This window comes from Lissotriton helveticus, chromosome 4_1 (assembly GCF_964261635.1).
Source record: "Lissotriton helveticus chromosome 4_1, aLisHel1.1, whole genome shotgun sequence".
Classification (NCBI taxonomy): Eukaryota; Metazoa; Chordata; class Amphibia; order Caudata; family Salamandridae; genus Lissotriton; species Lissotriton helveticus.
Genome location: NC_136063.1, coordinates 554,314,284 through 554,339,213, shown reverse-complemented (window position 1 = coordinate 554,339,213; position 24,930 = coordinate 554,314,284). Strand labels below are relative to the sequence as shown.

At 42.6% G+C, this 24,930-nt stretch overlaps 1 protein-coding gene across 4 annotated transcripts in view; it reads left to right on the top strand.

Moving 5' to 3' along the window:
* Positions 1-24,930, top strand: part of KCNB2 (potassium voltage-gated channel subfamily B member 2) — a 1,207,953-nt gene that overhangs the window by 896,990 nt on the left and 286,033 nt on the right. The gene's annotated exons all lie outside the window — the stretch shown is intronic.

Below are 24,930 nucleotides of genomic sequence, written 5' to 3'. Positions count from 1 at the left end.
GCACCTTCGCCCTGCCCCTACCCCCCCCCCCCCCATGCTTGGACTTCATCTCCTTTTTTTTACATGAGAAATATGCAGCCTGAATGCAAAAGGGACATGGACCCCTCTCACCTCCCCTCGGCCCAGTGCTCGGACTTCATCTCCTTGGTTTTATGTGAGAGGTTGCGAGCTTGCATTGTTCATTGTGTGTCCGCACTGCAAATACAGGGTTAGATAATTGCTGTGTATTTTTAGTGGAGCTTTACATAGTTAAACTGTACTCCAACTAATGTGTTCTCCCCGCCATCGCTTCCCCTAATGAGAAAACGTTCATATATTAACTGCAGTGTATTGTTAGTGGAGTGCAGTGCTGCACAATTCAACTGCAGCAGCGCAAGGTGACCCTAGGAATGCATTTCCTTCCTTATGAGGCGTAACTAGAGTTTGAAAGCACTCCACACTGGTGCAAGGATGTGCCTTATCACAGGCTGGGTTATTTATGGTCTTGTTATTTTTAAAATGAAACCCTACATCCGAAAGAGTACCATAGCATTGTGTTTTATTTTATTTGGAATCAACATTCACTCCATCAATTATAAGACGGGGCCTTGGCTGCTTGACCACAGTGTCCCCAGAAGAGTCAAGGTTGCTATGAAACCTGTGTAACCATCGCTGGAACAGTCAATAGCATGGCTGATGGTAGTGAATGGATACAGTCTCGCCTTTAAAATGAGGGTGGCCAACTTTTCATCATCACATCGAAGGACACTTGTAATGTGTTGAGTCACTTTGCATGAATTGAGATATTTTGCACGTACTGGCACATCACAAAATATTATTCACACGTAATCATTTCTGTACTCCTGTGCCAATGTATTACAGTCACTGCATTCATTTGTATTTATTTATTTTAAATCTTAAATTACAGTTTGATTGGCAATCTCAGTTTCAGGCAAACGTAACACTAAATACAAAAATATGAAGTGCCTGTTTACAAGTATGGTTGTCCCAGGACCACCATACTTGCAGTGGCGGTCTGACTGCCACCACCCCATTGGTCCAACTGCAGTGTTATGATGGTTGCAGTGGGATTGCTACAAGACCATCGCCAGAATCCCGGATCCAACGATGGTGGTGGTGTGGAAAGCAGGTGGGAATCGCGACGGTGCCGATACTTGCACCACTGAGTGGCTTCCAACCCGCCTTTCCACCAGGCATTTCATGGTGTAGAACCCATCATCAAATGCTTGGTGGAAAGGCATGGGAAGAGGCCCTCAACAGGGTCCCCGGTGAAATCTGCCTATGAGGGTTCTTGCGGGTGACACATGATGTCCGCCCCAAAAGCGCATGGTTGTGCGTGCACTGTGTGGCATGCACAACATGGTGCATGCATGACATGGTGCATGCCACGCCGTGCACGAACGTGCCTCAGGCACTGTCACAAAAGGGTATGCTGTTTAGGCTCCACTATGAGCCTAACATACCCACCGCTGTGATATCACCGCCGTACCGCCCGCCACCGATTTAACTCAGAATCCGGCGGGCAGGTTCACCATGGGCTTGGCGGTCTACCTGCGTCTGCTGTGGTGGCGGTCCTACAGGAAGACCGCTGAACTTGTAATAAGGCTGTAAGACATTACATATTTAAATGCATTTTTAAGATCCTCTTTATCAATCTTTTAGCCTCTTGCAATGGCACTTGAATTCAAAAACCTGTACTGGACTACATTTAAATAAACCAGTACAAGTGTCAACTCAGTTGACAATCCAAGAACCCTTCATTTCTTACAGTTCTTTACCACTGAAAAATCCAATATGCCTTCAATGTTCTTTTCTTTAGGAGAGCTAATTGTAAACTTCAGAATTATATTTTCTTCCCTGGCACAGGGGTATTCACTTCAGGAATTGCAGGTTGACATCAAAATGTGACTTCAATTTTTTTTATCTGACTTGGGTCTTCATCTTTGAGTTCCTTGCAAACTCGATTACACACCTTGCAAGGAGGCATATGATTATTGCGCATATAAATTATCGACTGGAAATGGTCTGAAGTGTAACTCTATCACTAGCATATTGCTGTGACCATGCAGCAGATACGAAGAGAAAAATAACTTTAGTTTTTTCTACATTTCCTCATTATATCCATTGCCTATTTGCCCTCCTTTTCACTCATATTTGCATAAAAGAGAATGCCACCTGGTATATTTTTTACAAAAAGCTCAATCTTCTGCATGGCAGAGTCTTCACCTGATGAAATCCTTTAATGAGGAACCACTGAAGGACAGGCCTGGTACCAGCAGCTGAGATACATTATCCTCCCAATGCTCATTTTAATTTTGGTGCAGTTACCAAGAATTAATTTGTACGAGTTGATGGTACTTTCTGTGCCTACCACATTAAACACTGGCTATGGTGGGTTTTAGCCCACCTAATCATGCACTGTTCACTTGGTGCTCCGCACCTGAATTACTTCAATATTACACACCACTTTTTTGCTTTGTATTTGCACTTATTTACACATTTTATTTTCAACTTTTCAATTATGCTTCTTGACGTTTGTTATTTGCTTTTTTCATAACAATTTCCATACATATCTACAAATGCTCGTAATTCATTGTTTGCATTGCATTATTGCATTGAAATTATATACATGACGATTCCTCTTCAAACATTTATCGTTAGGCCCAATGCATTTCGGCGCCCGGACGGCGCCTTCATATGGGGCAACTCTGAAAAAAATGAAAAAGTACGCAATGTAAGTGTCTAGTGTGTGGTTGGTCATGGGGGTGTTTTTATATATTTGATAAATAGCGTACCTGAGGTCAATGTTGGTATACTTGTTTGGTCGCCCAGATGATTATAACGCTATATGAACGGAGAAATGATAATGAAGGCTTGTTTAGTGGTTGTTTAGTTACTCTATAGAGAAAGTGCCTATGTTGGAAAAAAGACATACCTGCTTGTCTTGCTTTTTCTTAGCTGTAACAACAAGCACATATCTAATGAGTTTTCAAATTATATAATAAACAAAGGAGCAGTGTTTCAAAACATAAATGAAACACCCTACCTTGTCTTCGTTTTTACTCCTCGTCTGGAGATTAAAAAGAAAATGCCGCTCTGTTATTACCGTGTTAAGGCACGTTTTCCTAATCCTAAACACTTTGTCTATAACGAAACGTACCTGTACGGTCAGAGTTGCTGGCCGTCACAAAAAACCGCTATCCTGTGAATGTTCGATCGCCTAAGTTCAGAAAGTATGCTCGATATAAACTGAGGCTCCTCCACCCGTTTGCACGACTACAGAAACAAAAAACGGACTCGCTTGTAAAGAACGCTCAGTGTTGGGATATCTATGAGCGCCATGTTAAAGTGATGACTCTAATCGTGGGAATTGCTCTCGCTCAGATGCTATGTGTAATGACCTTCCAATAAACAAAGGTTACATACAGATAACTGCTAACCTCGCATGTGTGAATATAAATGATGGTGTGTTATTATACGAATTGCCAGACTAATCTCAGTTTGCGAAAATTGTCTATCGCGATTATTGTATTTATGTCACTTTAAATGAAATATTGTTACAGTTGTATGCACTATTTGGAGGTCGCGGTTGTTCAAATGATTAGTGTCCGTGTGCGGTGTTACATGTTAGCATTATCTATTCCATAAACAATGGGATGACATACTTCCATACAGCGGTTTATGACGAACGATCGTTTACATGACTGTTATTCAGATATGACATGCTCTAAGTTCATTCCTTCAAACATATTAATCATTATCTAAACAAAATTATGAGGACATGATGATAGTTAGAATTAATGTTAAATCATTAAGACCCGGTTCACATGAATCTCAATTAGACGTATCCATCTCTTGTCCCCACTTGAATAATCAAAATCATGACATTTTATCTATGCATCAATTGTGATCAACACTCATTACTTGAATAGTGTTCAGGCATGATATACTTAATGTTCATTGCTTCAAATATTTGGGGAGTTAATGAAAGAAAATGCTAATGTCAGATCATAAAGTCTACAGATAACATGCCAGGTCGTATTTATCATTAAGACCTGTTGGTACCAAGGTCCTTAAATGCTTGATCCAAAATAGTTCTCTTTGCATCAATCTCTGGTGATTGTCTATACCTTGTTTCATGTGTACTTGTTCAATGATAAAGAACCTTAATTGTGAGATTGTATGTCTTTCTTCTCTCCAATGCAACACCAGTGGTGAGGTCAAATTCTCATTGCGGATACGACTTTTATGTTCCGTTATGCGTGTTTTTACTTTGCGTTCCATCTTCCCGACATACATCTTACCACATGGACATTTAATGACATACACGACATGTATAAGTTTGCCAGTTGTAGGATGTGTGCATGTATTGCCTATGATCACATTGTTGAGGACCGAATTTGAGAGAAAGACTTAAACGGAAACAACAACCTACAACATCGACCAACAACAAGGGCACAACTAGATGCCTTAACTGCACTAATTGCAACAATGTGATCATAGGCAATACATGCACACATCCTACAACTGGCAAACTTATACATTTAAAACATTCAAGTGACTGCAACACAAAAAATGTCGTGTATGTCATTAAATGTCCATGTGGGTAGATGTATGTCGGGAAGACGGAACGCAAAGTAAAAACACGCATAACGGAACATAAAAGTCGTATCCGCAATGAGAATTTGACCTCACCACTGGTGTTGCATTGGAGAGAAGAAAGACATACAATCTCACAGTTAAGGTTCTTTATCATTGAACAAGTACACATGAAACAAGGTATAGACAATCACCAGAGATTGATGCAAAGAGAACTATTTTGGATCAAGCATTTAAGGACCTTGGTACCAACAGGTCTTAATGATAAATACGACCTGGCATGTTATCTGTAGACTTTATGATCTGACATTAGCATTTTCTTTCATTAACTCCCCAAATATTTGAAGCAATGAACATTAAGTATATCATGCCTGAACACTATTCAAGTAATGAGTGTTGATCACAATTGATGCATAGATAAAATGTCATGATTTTGATTATTCAAGTGGGGACAAGAGATGGATACGTCTAATTGAGATTCATGTGAACCGGGTCTTAATGATTTAACATTAATTCTAACTATCATCATGTCCTCATAATTTTGTTTAGATAATGATTAATATGTTTGAAGGAATGAACTTAGAGCATGTCATATCTGAATAACAGTCATGTAAACGATCGTTCGTCATAAACCGCTGTATGGAAGTATGTCATCCCATTGTTTATGGAATAGATAATGCTAACATGTAACACCGCACACGGACACTAATCATTTGAACAACCGCGACCTCCAAATAGTGCATACAACTGTAACAATATTTCATTTAAAGTGACATAAATACAATAATCGCGATAGACAATTTTCGCAAACTGAGATTAGTCTGGCAATTCGTATAATAACACACCATCATTTATATTCACACATGCGAGGTTAGCAGTTATCTGTATTTAACCTTTGTTTATTGGAAGGTCATTACACATAGCATCTGAGCGAGAGCAATTCCCACGATTAGAGTCATCACTTTAACATGGCGCTCATAGATATCCCAACACTGAGCGTTCTTTACAAGCGAGTCCGTTTTTTGTTTCTGTAGTCGTGCAAACGGGTGGAGGAGCCTCAGTTTATATCGAGCATACTTTCTGAACTTAGGCGATCGGACATTCACAGGATAGCGTTTTTTTGTGACGGCCAGCAACTCTGACCGTACAGGTACGTTTCGTTATAGACAAAGTGTTTAGGATTAGGAAAACGTGCCTTAACACGGTAATAACAGAGCGGCATTTTCTTTTTAATCTCCAGACGAGGAGTAAAAACGAAGACAAGGTAGGGTGTTTCATTTATGTTTTGAAACACTGCTCCTTTGTTTATTATATAATTTGAAAACTCATTAGATATGTGCTTGTTGTTACAGCTAAGAAAAAGCAAGACAAGCAGGTATGTCTTTTTTCCAACATAGGCACTTTCTCTATAGAGTAACTAAACAACCACTAAACAAGCCTTCATTATCATTTCTCCGTTCATATAGCGTTATAATCATCTGGGCGACCAAACAAGTATACCAACATTGACCTCAGGTACGCTATTTATCAAATATATAAAAACACCCCCATGACCAACCACACACTAGACACTTACATTGCGTACTTTTTCATTTTTTTCAGAGTTGCCCCTGATGAAGGCGCCGTCCGGGCGCCGAAATGCATTGGGCCTAACGATAAATGTTTGAAAAGGAATCGTCATGTATATAATTTCAATGCAATAATGCAATGCAAACAATGAATTACGAGCATTTGTAGATATGTATGGAAATTGTTATGAAAAAAGCAAATAACAAACGTCAAGAAGCATAATTGAAAAGTTGAAAATAAAATGTGTAAATAAGTGCAAATACAAAGCAAAAAAGTGGTGTGTAATATTGAAGTAATTCAGGTGCGGAGCACCAAGTGAACAGTGCATGATTAGGTGGGCTAAAACCCACTATAGCCAGTGTTTAAGTTCAGGAGTGACTCTCCTCATTAATCATAGCACCATTGGATGAATTTAAAGGATTCGGATATACCCGGAGTGCTCCCCACAACCCCAATTACCTACCACATTAAACACAGAAAACATGTGTCATACATACTGTGAATATGAAAAACTCACACTAATAAACTGAAGAGATTCGCAGCCTTTTCAGAAACTGCATTTTTTAGTACAAACCGTACTACAAAATGCTAGTCACAAACCTACATGCAGAGGTTACTCCTCCACTTCTCCTATCTTTTTCTGTGCTGAGATCTCTACCCAGACTGAGGAGTCTCTGCATGTGTAAGTATACATTTTAATAGTAAATGTGAGAGGGACAGAGGGGAGTGGCTGGAAATGGGGCATACTTACTACTGTTAATAGGGAGGAGTAATGAGGGTTTATGTGAGGGTCAGGGAGGGGTTTAGGAAGGGACGTCTACCCACCCACAAAAGAGTAATCCCATTCAGATTCACAAACTGCACTTATAAAGTTAATAAAGCCAAAAAGTGACCCAAAACGTTAGTAAATTACTCCGACTCAGAGCTGAAGTAAGTCCAACATCACCCATAGCCAGCCACTGGTAGTGCTACACCATACCACAAACATATTAGAGATAGGGACTTAAAATAAAACCCATAGGAAATAATGTTAAGATAAATGTAATTAATTCAAATAGTTCAAACTGAAAATATATATATATATATATATATATATATATATATATATATAATTTAATGGTATAAAAATATAAAAAATAGTATATATTTGTAATTTGTTATCACATATTTTAACACCCTTTTGTGTAGTTACAAATAAATGCACCAATACATTTTAATAAATATTATTAAAATAATTTGCATAATCAAAAATATATATATTGTTTTTTTAACTGGGATTTTTTTCAATGTAATTTTCGAAAATAATTTTAATGTAATTTAATATATTTAAACAATTTAATTTGTATGCAAAATTTAAGGCATAGTGCTGTAGCATTTTATTTCTCTACTTCTAAATAGAAAATACATATAAAAAATAATTTAAATTACCATTTATCATAAAAATATTTAACAGACTTTTTCCAAATTCAATTAACTGTTTTACTTTTCCCTTCACTTTGCCACAATTAGACTCTGCAGTTGGGTAGGAGATCTCTGTATGATACAATATAGAGGAAAGTTGCATATTCTTTACCATAAGGATATCTCTGCAAACAGGGCAGAGATTTCCAAGTGGTAAAGTATCGGGAAGAGTCGCTACACTTTACCAGAGGGAGATCTCCATTCCGGTGACAGAGATCTCCACATGATGCCCGCTCATCTGCAATAACTGGCACAGCTTTCCAGCCATCTGACCCCTAATAGGCTTCCACAAACCTTTCCGGATAATCCTTCAACTGATGAACATGAACAAGTCTCAAATGTATGAGTTCTCTTAAGACTGGTTATTTCAGACCTATTCTAATCCTGAGAAAAAGAGATGCTATGAAAACAAGATTGTGTAGGCTGTAGCTATCCAATCAAAGCTCAATTATTTGACCATATTATGTCACCATTTACATGGCTGTCAATACAATGGAATAATTCCTTGTCATTTTAGGGTTTTAACATCACCCAACATAATATTAATCAGTTTACAAATCTCAGAAAGATGAACATCTGAGCAGGCACCACCTTCTTTTGGGTGTGACCAGCATGTTAAACACGTCCCTGCATAGCGCATGCAGCTGTAGCTAATGGCTGTCCAGTAACACATCTGAGCAATTGATATATCTGCTATATACTCCAATGGATGCCATTCAAACTTCTTGGATTAAAAATATAAAAAGGTATTACCTCAGTAAATCTGAACAACTGTTCTTGCAGACATCATAATAGCGAGGCGGGGGTCCAAGGAAGCCCGTTTACGAAGCAGTGGTGCACATGTGTGTGTAGAGAACAGAGCATCCTCAGGGCCGGACCGGACATTCTGCCACTGTGGCATTTGCTCAGTAGGCTGTAGAGTCGGAAGGGCTGAGTGACCCAAACATGCAAGGGTGGATCCATTCTAGTCATGGCCTCCTGCAGTGAGGGGCTGGTTTGAACATTTTTGCCAGGGCTAATGTTTGTTTGCGGTCGAGCCCTGCACAGCTTCCTCCTTGGTTAGCTTATCACTCCAGGCTCACTTTGGTGGATGACAAGCTATCCGGCATTTTAGACCCCATATCCTGAGTTATTAAGGCAAACAATCAGTGTATTCATTTGATTAAAGAGGAACTAATCAGTATGTGAATTGCATTTGGAATGTTATTAAAGGCTCTGTACCTCGAGAATTTACTCAGACCAGATCCTTTCCATCCCATTATTACAGGGATGATTAAGTAAAGTCTTTGGAAGAAGTGTCAACTATCCAGTAAGTAAGTTACACTTACGCATGTTTGCAGTTTCAGAATTTTTGTTGCTCACATACATTTCCTTGTGATCCAGTCCACAAACATAATGATAACACTACACTGCTTACAGATTTGCACCCAGTACCAGAAGAATACAGAGTGACAACAGTTAAACACTGCAGAATTAAGAATCTGACATAGTAGCAGTCAGCCTCGGATAGGCAAAGCGGGCAATCGGCCACCAGCCGACGGGTCTATGGTGGGAATCCATTAGTGGGCCAGTGTTTGGTGGTCGTCTCAGTCTCCACCACCAGGGCAAAGCGTCAAAGGCTGTCGTTAATGCCTTTGCATACATGTAAAGAGCCTGACCTGATGCATATTAAGGGTAGGCTGACGTATTGTCAGAGGCAGAATGACAATGGGCTGCTCCTGCTGTCACATATGATGTGTGTCTGCCCTCTGGCTCCCTCATGGTGTGACAGCAGCCTCAAGGAGCTGCTGATGGGAAGTCATTAGCATTTGCTCTGGAAGGGACTGGGACAGGGGAAAGGACTCGAGCGGGCGGTGGGGGGTTGGTGAGGACCAGCAAGGTGGCTCTTCAGTTCTTTTGGTCTCTCTCCCCTTCATGGAACAGGCAGTGATAAATTAGTCTCTGCTGTTCTCTTTTGCCTGCCATAAATCAATTACTGCAGTCAACAGGGAGAGATTTTGGCCTCAGTCGACTTTGAAACTGGAAAACCAGGTTTGATTCCCAGCATCAGTTTAGCATCCTGTCATTCTAGGCAAATCACTCAATCTACATTAACTAAAACAAATAAATCTGACCATCTGTAATGTTATCTGATGCTCATGTAAAGCACTCCAGTGCCTCTGGGCCAATTTCATGATATTTAAAACTATATATATGCATTTTCCCTTTATTGGTACTTACACGTGCTGTTAGCAGTAAAACAAAATAAACAGATACGCCTTTCACCACCCTCTGAGCATTGGAGGGCCTCTCTTAAGTACTGTAAAAAAATAAATCTAAAAGCCCCTGGTGAGTGTAAAAGGCAGTCTAGGTCTGTGCCAACATAAGTTCCTAGTATTTTTCACTATCCTGAGCTTCCAACTAATATTTTTTCCATTGGAATGTTAATCTTCAATCTAAGTACTGCCCTGAAGGCCTTAGAATGCTTACAGTAACGCACGTTTGCTAACATTTAGCTCTATAATCGTAACCATGCAGTTTACTGTGAAAGGTTGCGATCTGCAGAGGTGCCCCACTTTTCTGACCTGCCCAAGCCCGATTGTTGCCCCAATCCAACTCTAGTTGTAGTTTGCAAAGAAGTGTTCTAGTTCTCTGACAATGTAAGCGCTTAACAAAGAACTATCTAGAGATTCTTAGTAAAGGACAATTTGTGAGACAGGTATACAAGTATGACCTGTGCAGCCACTATAGCTTGTTGAGTGTTTTGCACACTTTTCTATCTCAATCAGAATGCGCGTATTGTGCAACAGTGGTATATGCAATGCGCAGATCTCAAACATGTATAACACATGACTGGTCTACAGAATAAGTCGCTTGCAATTTACGTGTGCATAAATGAATTTTCTTTTCAGGAATAAATCTTGTTTACATTGGCAAAACATTGTCAAGTGGGCCCTTTCGTGGTGATTATTAATCAACGGTCCTCTTGTTACTCTAATTAGAAGAAGCAGTGCATCAGCATGTGTAGGAAGCTACTCAGTGCTGCTGTGGGAGCTCATTCGGAGACTTCGCATTCAGTTATTCATTTATTTGTTTATTTATTGAGGAGGCTGAGAAGCACTACATGTCACCTAGGCCAAGTGTGAGCGCCTCAATGTTGAATGGAAACACAAAGCTGGCCAGTGCCTAAGGACCTTTACGGGTAACTGGATGGGAAATAAAAAACAAACAATATAAGAGCAAAAGAAGGCCCTATTATTCCAAAATTAATTTTTGAAGCAGGTCTACATTTTATCGTAGTTCTCACTTTTGTGTCATCTATCACTTGGGCACTGACTTTATATAAACTTTGTTGGGCGTCAAGGTTTACTGAATCGAAATGGGTTCTTCCACAGTGTCGGTTCAGCTCAGCAGTTAGGCAAATGCGCTGCTTGTCTCATCTGGCTGTCTCCCTTCATCGTGCCCATGGGCCTGTCGACCCCCCTACAAATGGACACTACGAAAAGAGACCGCCAGAACGAGGCACTCAGCACTTTCACTCGCCAGTAGGAGACTGATAGAATGATATGACGTACTTTGTGGATATACAGCACACTGACAGATTACCTATCAGGACCGGAGTTGTTGAAAATATTTAAAAGTGCAGGGCAGACTTTACTCACTGTGAAACACGTCGGCTCACTGCGAAAGGATGTAGTGTAGTTTTTTAAACCTGAAGTACAAAAAAATAGAAATGGAGTCAATGCTGAAATGATGGATGAAAGGAAAAAAATAGCCACAATGAAATACAATACTGAAACAAAAGTCTGCTGTCGGAATCAGTATAATTTCTAGTAAGGGATCCTATGGTTTAAACCCATATAACGTTAACTGTGCTAGAGGAACACACCCTGTGGACAGGGAGGTGCTCCTGGCCATATAAAATAAGAGTAGTGCTCCAGAGCCACAGCAACTACAGACCCTACATTTGGACGCGTTAATTTAAACCCCGTTATGCCATTGTGGATTTGTACATTCCTTTTACTGAATTTCATGCAGCAGATGTTATTAAATATCTGTATATATTGCTATATGTGTTTCTACCCATTTATCTGACCCCTAGCATTATTCTTTTACGTTGGAAGGGAAAGAATAGGAAGTCAACCTGTGAGAACGTTTGATCCTAAAACAGCCTTTGCACCCATAGTGTGGAGCAGAACCGTGTCTCTCCTGCAGTATCCTTCTATTTTCTCTCGTCTTCTGGGCATGTCCCCCTCCCCAGCTCAACAAGCCAGCTGGAAAACCACGTTAAGCTCATTATTTTTAGAAAAGGAAGCCTCGTGCGTGTTTTAATCCACCCCTCGGTGTCTGTTCCAAAAACCGAGATGTTCTTTGAACGCGGATGGAGGCGGTGATGAGCAGGGCATTCGAAGGTTTGCTGCTTCACCGGGCCCTGGACCAGGAAGGGGCGGGACATGAGGGACATTCCAGCTCCTGTTGATATGCTGCGTCAGCCCTCGTGGTTCAGATAACTGTCCTTCCTGTGACACTCTGTAAATAACCATCACTTGAGAGCCTTGAGCTTCACTTCCTCTTTCAATGTGTGGGCGGTCAGTGCCCAGTTGTTGCCCTGTCACCTCTTCCACACCCTCCTTCCTTGGAGTCAAGGAAACCTTCTGCTCTGTGAATAGCTCTTTGCGTGGTCCACAATCGCTCCGTAAACAAGGGGACCGCGTGTGCCTGAGGCACACTAGTCTCCAGCTCTGGACAGTGGTTGAAATGGATTTATAAAAGTGCAGGTGCTCACTGTCCTAGAGCACGTATGTGCTAAGGACAAGCGCTGATACTCTCCCATTAAAAGCCCAGACAATACTGCAAAAGCTACACACGCATCCTACTCGACAACACAATGCGCCTGTCACGTCCCTGCTGTCCTCCTTCTTTACTTTGTCCTCGTACCTCAGGTCCTCTGTGAATTTTCCCAAATTCGTTACCTCTTTCTTTGCCCCCCAGGTGAACACTTTTACCTTGGACGCTCTCAGTGTCGGCTTTACTTCCATTTTCTCGTACTCTGATACACACATGACGTTGCATGTCGCACCACTGTCCAGTATAAAGTCTGCTTCGTGCGCTCCTACTCTTATCTTTGCATTGTCTGTCTTCCCTCGGCTGCTTTTGTCTGCTGGCTCTGTGTGTACTTCCGACATGTGGTATAGTCTTTGCACTTTCTCTTCTTCCTCTTCTTCGCTTGACCCTCGTGACATACTTCTCCTTTCGTTGTCGATATACCTGACGTGTCTTGTTGTCGACTCCTGTTGTCTTCCTGTTCTTTCCTTGTCGCCTCTGACTTGTGCACTATGGCACATACTGGCGTAATGATTTCTTCCACCACATCTTCTGCACGTCTGGCCAAAAGCTGGGCATGCGCCTCTGTGAGGAAATCCCATTCCGCACTGGAAACATGTTCCTTCGCGTGGTCTCCTTTCCTTTTGTTCCCTCCAGTCATTCTTCCCTCGGCCTGTGCGATCTCTGTTTGTCGTGAAGTGTGCGTTTTCTATTTCAACGCTCTTCCCTCTTTCCATTTCCTTGGCATGCTCCGTTGCTCTCGCCTCTGCTCTTGCTAGTGACAGGATGTTCTCCAAAGACGTCGGCTCCTTGAGTATTCTTGCCCTGAATCCTGTGTCGCGACAGCCTTCTATGAGCCTCAGCCTTATTGCTTGCTCGTTATCGAATTTGTCGAACTCACAATGTGTCACCAATTTTCTCAATCTTGTCGCGAAGTCATCTAGTGTTTCGTCTGCTCGTTGACACGCAACCGTAAATGTGTATCGTTCAAAGTCAATGTTTCGTTGTGGGTCGAATTTGGCTGTTAGGCATTTTTTTAGTTGTTCATACGTTTTTGTTTCTTCGCTAGGCAGTGTCACCAGAAGTTCTTCTACGTCATCCCCTGCTAAGTTCAGCAGCAGCCCTCGTTTCTTTCCGTCTGCTACATCTGTATCTTCTACGTATCTTTCAAACCGTCTGATCCACTTCTCCCACCTTATTCCTGCCTGTGGCTCCGATAGGTTGAACGGTAGTGGGCTCCTGTATTGTGCGCTGGGCTTTGGGTCTGCCATCCTTGCCTTTTTCTCTTTCCTTTTCTTTTAGCCTTTTCTAGGCTTTCTCTGTCCTTTTCTTGTCTCTTTTAGCCTTTTCTAGGCTTTCCTTGTCCTTTTCTTGTCTTTTCTTCTTCTTCTTCTTCTTCTTCTTCTTGTTCTCCTTTTCTTTGAGCCTTTTCTAGGCTTTCCTTGTCCTTTCCTCTTGTGTCCCTTTTGTGTCCTCTTTTTTCCTTGTCCTTTTCTTGTCTTTTCTTCTTCTTTTTCTTCTGTTGTTCTCCTTTTCTTTTAGCCTTTTCTAGGCTTTCTCTGTCCTTTTCTTGTCTCTTTTAGCCTTTTCTAGGCTTTCCTTGTCCTTTTCTTGTCTCTTGTAGCCTTTTCTAGGCTGTCCTTGGCCTTTTCTTTTCTTCTTCTTTCTCTTTTTCGCCTGACTCTGGAATGGCCGCTCTGTTGATTCCTATGGCCTTTCTTTCTGTTGTCCTGTTTTTCACAATGGCCGCTCTCTTCTCGCGAGATTTCGCGATTGAAATCTCGCTCGCCTGACCCTGAGATGGCCCCTTCGTTGCTTCTAGGTTCTCATTGGCTCTCCCCACCTGACTCTTCGATGGCCGCCGAGATGTGCTCTTGCTCTCGCGAGATCTCGCGCTCCTATCTCGAGCGCGAGGACCTCGCGCTTTGATTTCTGGCACTCGCGCTGTGCCTCGAACGCTTCTTACCGCGTTCTGCTGTGGCTCCGTTGGACGCTCTCGGGGTGGGCTCCTGTGTAGCTCCTTGCGTCTTTTCGCCGACCTCGATCACGCCGGTCGATATCCTTCACACGTGGCAGTCCTTCCACCTTCGTCGCCAGATGTCACGTCCCTGCTGCAGGCTCCGTGTAGTGCAATCACACGCTGGACACAAGGTGGGTGCAAATACAATTCTTTATTCGTTTCTTATCATGACGCTGGTCACACACATCCGTCCCCTTGCTCGTTCCAGTCCAGTCTGTCCTCTTCCTGTCCCCTGACCGGATGTGGTGTCTGGTGACCTGGTCACCTCCCTCATGACCCACAGGGTCCTAGTGTCCTCGGTCCCTATTCGTCAGGTCACTACAGCGCCTATCTTTCTCTCTCGCCTCTCTATACTCCTACACCTCTCTTCTTCCGTTTTTCTCTCCCTCACACCACCAGGGGTGCGAAAAGATAATCAGACAGGTTGCAAGGGGGCACGGGGGAAAACTGGAAACGTGCAAGCCGGACGAGAAGAAGATGAAGCAAACTGGAGAATGGACTGTCAAGAGCCAAACTAATATAAGCCAATCTAGACAATGCTTGCCCCTCCCCCCCCCCAGGTGCGCTTTTTCTTGTTCCCTATCTTCTTTCCTTTCCTTTCCCCCATGTGATTCACCCTGTACCATGTAAATATGCTCTTTATTTTCAATAAAAAATTACTGAAATAAAAAAAAAAAGCATAGACCCACCAGTGAGAGATGCAGGTGCTCTCCTTTTCAAATTAAAGACGTGCAGGTACTCAGTACCTGGAAGCACCTGCCCATTTAAAGCACTGGCTCTGGATGGAAAGACTCAATGCTGCAGGTAACCATGTCCCGTACCTGGGGACGGTAAAGGTGAGATATAAGGAAGGGATCTCATATGGATGCGTTTTGTTTCGTTTCATCACTAATGACAGTTTAAAAATACGTGTACTTTTTTTCTAAAAGGCATTTTAGTGCCAAACACTGGCTATGTCACCAAAATTGCCATGGCATACTGTCAATGTGCCACCACTATAGAGTTCGTTTAACATAATACTTGACACTTGATGGCCCTTAATAAACAATCTAAAATCGTGTTCATGACTAACTAGCACACATACCATCACCTTCTTAAGAGTTGTTCTTCTTCCACAATTCCAAGGTCCTTGCAAGGATTTTGGCACCTCTGCCAAAATGGAATTTTGACCGTCCATCTTTGCTAGCAATGCACGACATATTTTACGCGCCTAGAGAGAACCTGGCTCTACGTCACGTGCTGCGCCCCAAGTGATGCTGCATAAAGCCCTTCCGTTCTCGTGTCGTTTTCAAGAAGGGAGTGCCTTTTCACCAGAAGAGGAACTTTTAATAAAACAGGAATTTATTTTAAAAATGCATTAATGTATCGGTTTACATGCAAAATATTCACGGTCTGCAAACATCTTCGACAGAAAATGCCATGTCAACGTGTATCTAGTTTTTCTTGTACTTTAGTAATTCGGGAAGGATCAGAACGACTTTTTGCGTGAGGATTTCTGCTCTGTTATATGGCTGGCTTGGGATACCCCCGTCTTCACCCGGGTCCCTCGTGGGAAGGTCACGTGGTGCTCCCTGTGCACTGTCACAGCGGGGAAGCCGCTGCTTAGTGCAAAGTCCATCCGTGTCTGGCAGACGGAACGAGGGATCAGTGCCTGGGGTGAGCCTGCGTGACCTTTGAGAGCAGTCATTCAAACACCCCACTGCAATTGGGTGCGAACCCGGAGCTGACGCGCTCTTACTGAACTTTAAAATATGAATGAGCTTTGGGGTGCTTTTTCTGAGGGGGGCTGGGGGCATTTTCTCCCTCGGCGGCCGGGCTTGTGGTCTCTCTCCGGGCCGCCAAGCAGACCGTTTAGCTGCAGCGTGACATAACAGGAAGAACACGCCTGACGAAGGACAAGGGTAATCCTCTTTCTAAGTAGGGTTTCCCTCTGCCTCACGCGTCACACAATCTATATTAATATTAATCACTCCGGATCGAACACCTTGAGAAGATTTCAATGGAACGAGCTGTTTCTGCGTCATTTGTTCTAAATCAACTCATATCGGGCACATTTCCGTTTGTTGCATTAGAATGGTGGCACGGAGGTCTGAAATCTTCCAAATTCACACGTTGTGCGCGCCACAGGCCGTGCAGGACACTCCACAGGCAGTGCAGGGCACCGCCACAATACGCTGCCAACGTTTCTTCACATTCCTACAGTGCATTCTTTGTGTCAACAAAATAGCTCGTTAATTTCTAAATCTATAAATCTCTGGTGAGATCCAAAAGTGTGATTGTTTGTTTATTTTCATAAGAAAGGCAAGCAAACTGAAAGGGTGACCTTGGTGTTAATTAACAAACCAGTGGAACAAAGCTCCTGATAATGCTAACTTTGAGACGAGACAAGTTATCTACGGGGGAGGGTGGGGGTGGTAAAAGAGAATAGGTAAAAATAGAATAAGTTGTAAGGAGTAGTGGCTGTACTTATCTTGTGAGCAGCAGTAACAAAGAAGGAAGTATACTTCGTGTGGGGGGGGGTGTCTTATAGCCTACTGGAAGGTTATCAATCTATATTCTTCAATTGTTGCATCTGTAAGCTTATTTACAACAAGGGGTGGTGATGGACAGAGTCTCTGAATTAAGCAGAGTACTCTCACCCAGTCAAGAGATCAGGGCTAGATCCAACACCGTTTTTTAGCTCATTCCACCATCCCAGTTTCAGAACCTGGCTGTATGCAAATTAGTCTGTCCCTGGCCCAGTGCATCATGGGAACAGGGCAGACCAGACTACAAAAGCTAATTCTTACACTGGGAAGGAAACAAGCTTCCGGGGACCGGTTTCTGGCATTACAGCCGTCTTCGGCCCGGCTTGCTTGAATCCTGATGGTGCAATGAGCAAGGGACTCACATCTGAGTATACCCTTCCACGCTTAGGGTGGACAAAATTATTTACAACAAGGGGTGGTGATGGACAGAGTCTCTGAATTAAGCAGAGTACTCTCACCCAGTCAAGAGATCAGGGCTAGATCCAACACCGTTTTTTAGCTCATTGCACCATCCCAGTTTCAGAACCTGGCTGTATGCAAATTAGTCTGTCCCTGGCCCAGTGCATCATGGGAACAGGGCAGACCAGACTACAAAAGCCCTGATCTCTTGACTGGGTGAGAGTATTCTGCTTAATTCAGAGACTCTGTCCCTCACCACCCCTTATTGTAAATAATTTTGTCCACCCTAAGCGTGGAAGGGTATACTCAGACATGAGTCCCTTGCTCATTCAACCATCAGGATTCAAGCAAGCCGGGCCGAAGACGGCTGTAATGCCAGAAACCGGTCCCCGGAAGCTTGTTTCCTTCCCAGTGTAAGAATTGGCTTTTGTAGTTTGGTTTGCCCTGTTCCCATCATGCACTGGGACAGGAACAGACTAATTTGCATACAGCCAGGTTCTGAAACTGGGATGGTGCAATGAGCTAAAAAACGGTGTTGGATCTAGCCCTGATCTTTGGACTGGGTGAGAGTATTCTGCTTAATTCAGAGACTCTGTCCCTCACCACCCCTTATTGAAAAGCATCTGTAAGCTGGCAATAAAGGAGATTGCATAATGTTAGCCTCTGTGTCATGTAATAAAATTATAATACTACAGTTGTATCCACATTGCCGATTGAGCAGCACAAAGCGGTTGCTGGCCCACTAGGGAATGATAGGCTAGTCCCCGCCACTTTACAGCTGTCATTCAGGTGACCTCATTAGCTAAAATGGGGCTGAATCTAGGCCGTCAGCTCGGCCTAGGACTGCCTTCCACATACACTCAACATGTGGCTGGAGGGCGGCTGAGCCCTCACCCTTCCACTCCATGCAGTGTTCATGTGAAAGATCCTAGGCCATCAGCTCAGCTAAGGGCTGGCTTCCACATACATACCACATATGGCTTGAGAGCGGCTGAGCTCTCCTCCTTCAACTCCTTGCAGTGTTCATGTGAAAAAACCTAGCACATCAGCTCGACAAAGGACTGCCTTCCACATACATCCCACATGTAGCTGGAGAGCAGCTGATCACCCTTCCGCCTTATGCAGTGTTCATCAGTGGCGGCTCCTCGGCTAAGGCGGAGAAGTGTCACCCCACTGCTTTTGTGCAGTGACACAAAGGGAAAATAAAATGATAATCACTCCTGTTATTATAATTTTATTTTCTCCTACTTTTATCCACTTTGTGTAAGGGGGGTAGGGCAGGGGAGGAGTGGTAGCACCCTCCTAAAGTCCGCAGTGACTTCTTGGCACTCTCGGGCCACCTAAAACAGTGTTGCACACTTTGCATGTTCTCCTTGCGGCTGCTTTATAGCCTACACAGAGAACATGCCCAAGCCCCCAGTCCGCATCTGAGCAACGAAACCCAGCGCTCAAACCAATCACAATGCTGCTACGGCATCATTGAGATTGGCTGACTGGTCGCCTGGGTGTGCTTCTGGTATGGCAGAGCGAGGGAGGACTACGAAGGCAAGGAAGCAGCAAGAAGGTACAGGTTTTTTTTATTCCCACTTACTCCTGTGTCTTCCCCCACCCGCCCCTGCCCCCTACCTCGGATCAGTGCCGGCCGCCACTGGTGTTCATGTAAAACACCCTAGGCCTTCATCTAAGCTAAGGACTGTTTTCCACATACATACAGCATGTGGCTGGAGGGCGGCTGAGCCCTCACTCTTCCGCTGCAATGTGCATGTAAAGGACCCTAGGCCACCAGGTCGGCTAAGGACTGCCTTCACATTCATTCATTCCACATGTGGCTGGAGAGCAGTTGATCACCCTTCCGCTCCATTCAGTGTTCATGTAAAACACCCTAGGTCTTCAGCTCGGCCAAGGGCTGCCTACCACATACATACCAATGTTGTTGGAGGGCGGCTGAGCCCTCACCCTTCCACTCCATGCAATGTGCTTGTAAAGGACCCTAGGACATTAGCTAGGCTAAGGACTGCCTTCCACATACGTGTGGCTGGAGAGCAGCTGATCACCCTTCCGCTCCATGCAATGTTCATAAAAAACACCGTAGGCCTTCAGCTCGGCCAAGGACTGCCTTCCACATATATACTAAAGTGGCTGGAGGGCGGTTGATCCGTCACCCTTCCACTCCATGCAATGTGCATGTAAATGACTCCAGGCCATCAGCTCGGCTAAGGACTGCCTTCCACATACATACAACATGTGGCTGGTGAGCAACTGAGCCCCCACCCTTCGCGCCATGCAATGTGCATGTAAAAGAAAGAACATGCCTAATTTAATGGTGGCACTGGCTTAAGGGCTTAAGCTGACCCCTTGGCATATTATGTGCATATTATCGGGTGGCCCTAGCTCATGTTGCCTCCACCTCTTTTATCATCTTTTAGGGATATTTCTCAGCATAAAACCATAACAGACACAATGATGTGTTGCCTTATGCTCCGATCGAGAAGAGTGTGGTCAGTATTTTCCCAAAAAGTCCACAAATTACTTATTTGTATCCTTGGCATAAGTTACCCCTCTTGGCATTTTATTAAACTTACCATATTTTGTGACCTTGTCAAATACTGTGTTTTTTAGGCATGTTGTGGGGATACTAACCCGTAGACTGCCTAAATCTCACATAATAGTACATTGACATACACTGTATGGTGGTCATACTTGGCATAATGGGGACTTGGCATAAGGTCCCCCTTGACATATAGGCGTATTGCACAGTAGAATGGCCATGCCTGCCACGTTGGCTTGCTATGGGAATCTTTATGATGAAGATAACTAGCATAATCTTGGAAGCAGCATGTGATAGCGCTTCTTGGCATATTCTTGGCATTATGGTTCATTATGGGTCCAACCCTGGTGTAATAGTGACCATGACCTCAGCTGGCCTTCCTTGGTGTGTTGTGGGAATCCTTGGCATTAAAAGTTTCAGCACAGGTATATCAATAGCATTCCCTGACATATTGGTACCTCGCATGTAGTGGTCATGCAGAGCTTCTGATTGGCTTTTCGTGCATACAAAGGGCATCGAAGGCACCACTGATACATGGTGGTTATCTAAGGCATGTTGTTGAGACGGAACCTGCCCACGTGGCACTGCTCTATATGTGAGTGCCAGGTGAGCACAAACGCTGATATTTGATGACTAGGCTTACAGACTTTACTGAGCATCAAATTGAAATCTTTTAGTCAAAGTAAAATCTGGCAATTGGAATCAATATAAAAATTCAAAGAAAATGTGCGGCTAAAGTTCGAGGGCAAAATTCTTGCATATAATTATTAGATATAAAGCGTTATTTGAGTGATAATTTATGCAGAGTTTTGGGCAGCTATTGCTGATTTTAACCCCTCCGCTGAACGTTCCGCGCTGGTGCGGAACGTTCTATTGCACGGGCGGGGCCACGACGTTCAACGGACGTGCGCAGCACTACCGAGGTAGTGCATGCCACGTCTGTGGAACGTGGCCAGCACTCAAGGGGTTAAGTCCCTGGTAAATATATAAGACAAGTGACTAATAATATTACCCTGTCCTGAACGGTTATTATTGGAAAAACAATACTAGAAGTTCAATACATTATATAAATGGATATTAATAGATCAGTCCTCAATATGCCTACCCTTGTCTTTGCAATTGTACACATTCGGTCACTTTGACAGCCAATATTTGGCTAAGACGAAAGCATCAATGACTTTTGCTATAAACCTTTTTGTTTAAGAAAGGACGTATGTTCAGTACAAATGTAAACAGGAATGAGCAGCCAAGGCAGAAGTTGATTCAGTGCTTCGTATATCACCGCAATCTCAAAATACTACTATTGAATTAAAGGAACTAGTTCAAAACATTTGGCATGTGCGGAATACATGTTGTGACAAACGTTGGTACAGATCATTTTCTTTCTTTTTTTTCTGTAAATCATCTTTATTGTGTTTTTAGGCCTTGCCTACAAATTGCATGCACTGTCCTGTGACAAGTATTGTTTACAATTCCCTGGGCTTACAACTCACCCACTGCATAGCATTCGTTTTTTTTGCAATGTCACTCATATTTAGAACCTTTCTATTGCTTAACCCTCGTTGGCTTCCCTTCCTTTCTTGTGTCAGCTCCTCCCTGGAGCACGAACCAAGCACATGGGTTCTTTCTTGTCTTTGTTCTTCCTTGTCTTTATGCACTACATATTTCTTTTATTTAATAATTTTTTATATTTTGTTTTATTTTATACGTTTTCGGTATTATTCTGGGCTGTGCAATGTAATTTCCTGCTTTTCACACAGGAATGCAGCTTCTTATTTATGTCACTTTCACCCTATCTGCCTTCTTTGTTCATGCTTTAGTGACTTACACCCACAACTGTAAGTCTCTACATCATTCTACTCTATGCTATTCCACTCTACGCCACTCTACACCACTCTTCTCTATGACACTCTACTGTACGACACTCCACTCTAGAATACTACACCAAGCACTAGTGGCAGAACATGGAAACGCCACTCCTGAGAATATATTGGGTGCAGGATGTGCCTTGATGTAGCTACTGGGTATATATGAGATTAACAGAAAACAAGTCTGCACAATGTCGTCCCACATGATGCTTAAAGTCACCTTATTTCCCAAGGTTGTGAGAATGCAGACATGCGCTTATAGAAACAGACTTATATTCATATCTGCTAGCAGACTGCAGCATTCATCATAAGACCTTGAGTGATTTATTTCTAAGTATGGATTTTCCTTGAAGGTGCAAACAAAAGATATCTCAGTACACTTGCTTCCGTCCCTGAAAGAAAAGGCGTGACATTAGCTGTGGCTTTGTACTTTATTTTATGTGAGTCATACTCAGCGTCTCAAAGTGAAACATATTGTTTCTTTAAGCATGATTAAGCAAATTAACTGCCAGGGGAATTACAGGATGTAATTATGTACAGATTTGTGACATTCAAAGGCAGGCGCTTTTGCTTCTATCGTCAAATGTGTTTATAACAGCAGTCTGCTCTCTGCCATATGGCTGTGCAGCCAACATTCAGTAGGAGGCAGTACTTCCTTGTTGGGACCCCTTTCCAAAACCAAAACCCACGGCGGCGTTTCTGGCTGCATGAATATTTGCCGCAGACGCGAAATGAACAAAACTGTGAATGCTGCAAAATCAGAGGCGGACAGGCCTTTCATTCCATCGGACATTTCCCCGGTGGGCTGGCCGGTTTAGAAGCCCCGAACCAGCTCCCGGTGCCTCTCTCACTTTCCCCAGCAGCTCCCAAGGTTAATTGCAGCAGACACAGGGTCCTCAAATAGGAAGAGAGGGGGAGAGGGAAGGAGAGATGGGGGAAGGTAGGGAGGGAGAGCTGGGGGAAGGTAGAGAGGGAGAAAAGAGAAAGGGAGAGAGAATGGATGTATGGAAAGAGAAAGATGGAGCAAGGAAAAAAACAGCGATGCTGGTTTCTGCAGGCTTGCCAGGACTGTTTTTGGTTCCCCAGTTTGTTCCTGTACAGTAAAACTACATTTTAACTTAATAGTTGATTGGCAGGATTCTTCCATTATTTGGCACTCAAAACAATCCAAAAAGGTAACCCATAAATGCACACATAAACCTCTATTTCACAATACTTGCATGATGATTTCTTTTAAGAATGCGGCACAGAACGCTTTTACTCATTAACTTCTGGGTTCATGCCGTGTCTTTTTCATGTCTTAGTCCATTGTTGCACATATTGGATAGCTTCACAGGTCCTGTCATTTATATATCTTGTATATGTCAACCACCAACACATAGATCCACTGAACACTGGATTCAGACCTCAGTGCTATGCTCTTTGATTCAAACAGTGCATTATGGTCCTTTGGACTGGAATGCATCCTTCTGGCAGAAGATTAACTCTGATGCAATAGAGATCATGGTTCTATAAGGTCCTTTTTTGGAGTCAGCAGTTGTATAGTCCCTTTCTGTTGCCTGTTGTTTACATTGAGCCACCCGTTTTCACCAAATTACTTCTGGAAAGAAGATTTTCCATTCATTGACCATGAAGCTCATACTACCACCATTCTGTTTACAATTGTCTCAAAGCTAAACTATTTGAACTCTTCAAACCCAGTCTTCCTTTATAATGCATTTGAGCGCTATTGACTTCGCCATCTTCTGCTGGTTGAGAACATCGCTTATTATGGATCTTGAATGTTTTATTATACACCTCTTTATCTTTGAATCCCTAATTAATGACTGCCCGGCAGTACACCCACTATAGTGCCTTCCATTGCCCTCAGGCACTAAAAAGCTAAAAGATCAAGCAACACAACTTTGAGTTTAAAATCAAACACTATCTTCCTGCCTGTTTGTCTTATTCGTCAGGCCTTTCATCTTAAAATTATACATAAAAGACTTCTCAGTAGTTTTTTTTCATTATTATGAAAAACCTTGCTTCTTCTCTTAATTCTTCACTAAGGGCTCTATTTAGAGTTTGGCAGATGCTGAAAAAAAGCCAAAAAGTGCTTGAAGTCTGATTCACTCTAAGTAAAGTACTTGGAGGCTTTCAACAATCTATACGGGGGATTGGACATCCACTCCTTTTTGACAGATGCCCCACATCTGGCAAGCTTTAAATATGGCCCTAAGTCCAAACATGAACAAAGTTAGTCGGAAAAGGCACAGAGTGAGGCCAGCTAAAAAACAAGTTCTACAGCTACAATTTTTGGCTGTATTAATCTGAAGGGATAAGCAGGATGTCAACTTCACTATATCCAAGCTTTGTTTCTTGGAGCATTTGACTTTTAATTTAAAAAACTCATAACTCTCGATCCATTATCCAGGTTTGCTGTTTGATGTTGCTCTACAAATTTACAAATTGTGTTGGACCTTTCTGTGTCTGTCGAAACAATTGAATATATGAGGGGTAATGGTGCTTTATTATTTCACAGAGCACCATTCTTTAAATTGGGAAGAAGATTTGACTTTATAAAAATGATACTTTAGAATTTGGATCCACTTGCTCTAATTTTGATATCATTGTGTTTATGGGCTAGAATATGTTTGAGTACAATAATGGAGTCTGTTGTTATAAGCTTAGTATGACTAATTTAATCAATCACTGTTTAAGGATTAAACTGCTTTCTTAGCCAATTTACATTTGCCACATAAAAAAGGAAATGAAAGACAAAGATGAAAAGGAGAAATAACATTTCAACATTTTCATTTTTCCCCCTAACTTTTTGGCTTCCCACAGAAAATGTAAATGTTATGAACTAATTTAGTAAGATCCACTCCCTCCATGAAGTAATGTATAACAGAGATAAAATCGTGTCTAATTTTGTCCTTACTTACAGTCAATCTTAACTGAATCTTTCATTCATTGTCGGTTTGCAATAGAGCATTTCCTTATCAATACACATCTGTAGAATGGATTCAGCGCTTGTTGAGCGTTAAATGGTCGTGAGTATGTTATATCCCACTATTGAGTATATTGGTTTAGAAAAAAATATTCAGGAGTTAAGTCAAAAAATATTTAAATTCTTTAAACTATTTTAATTCAGTA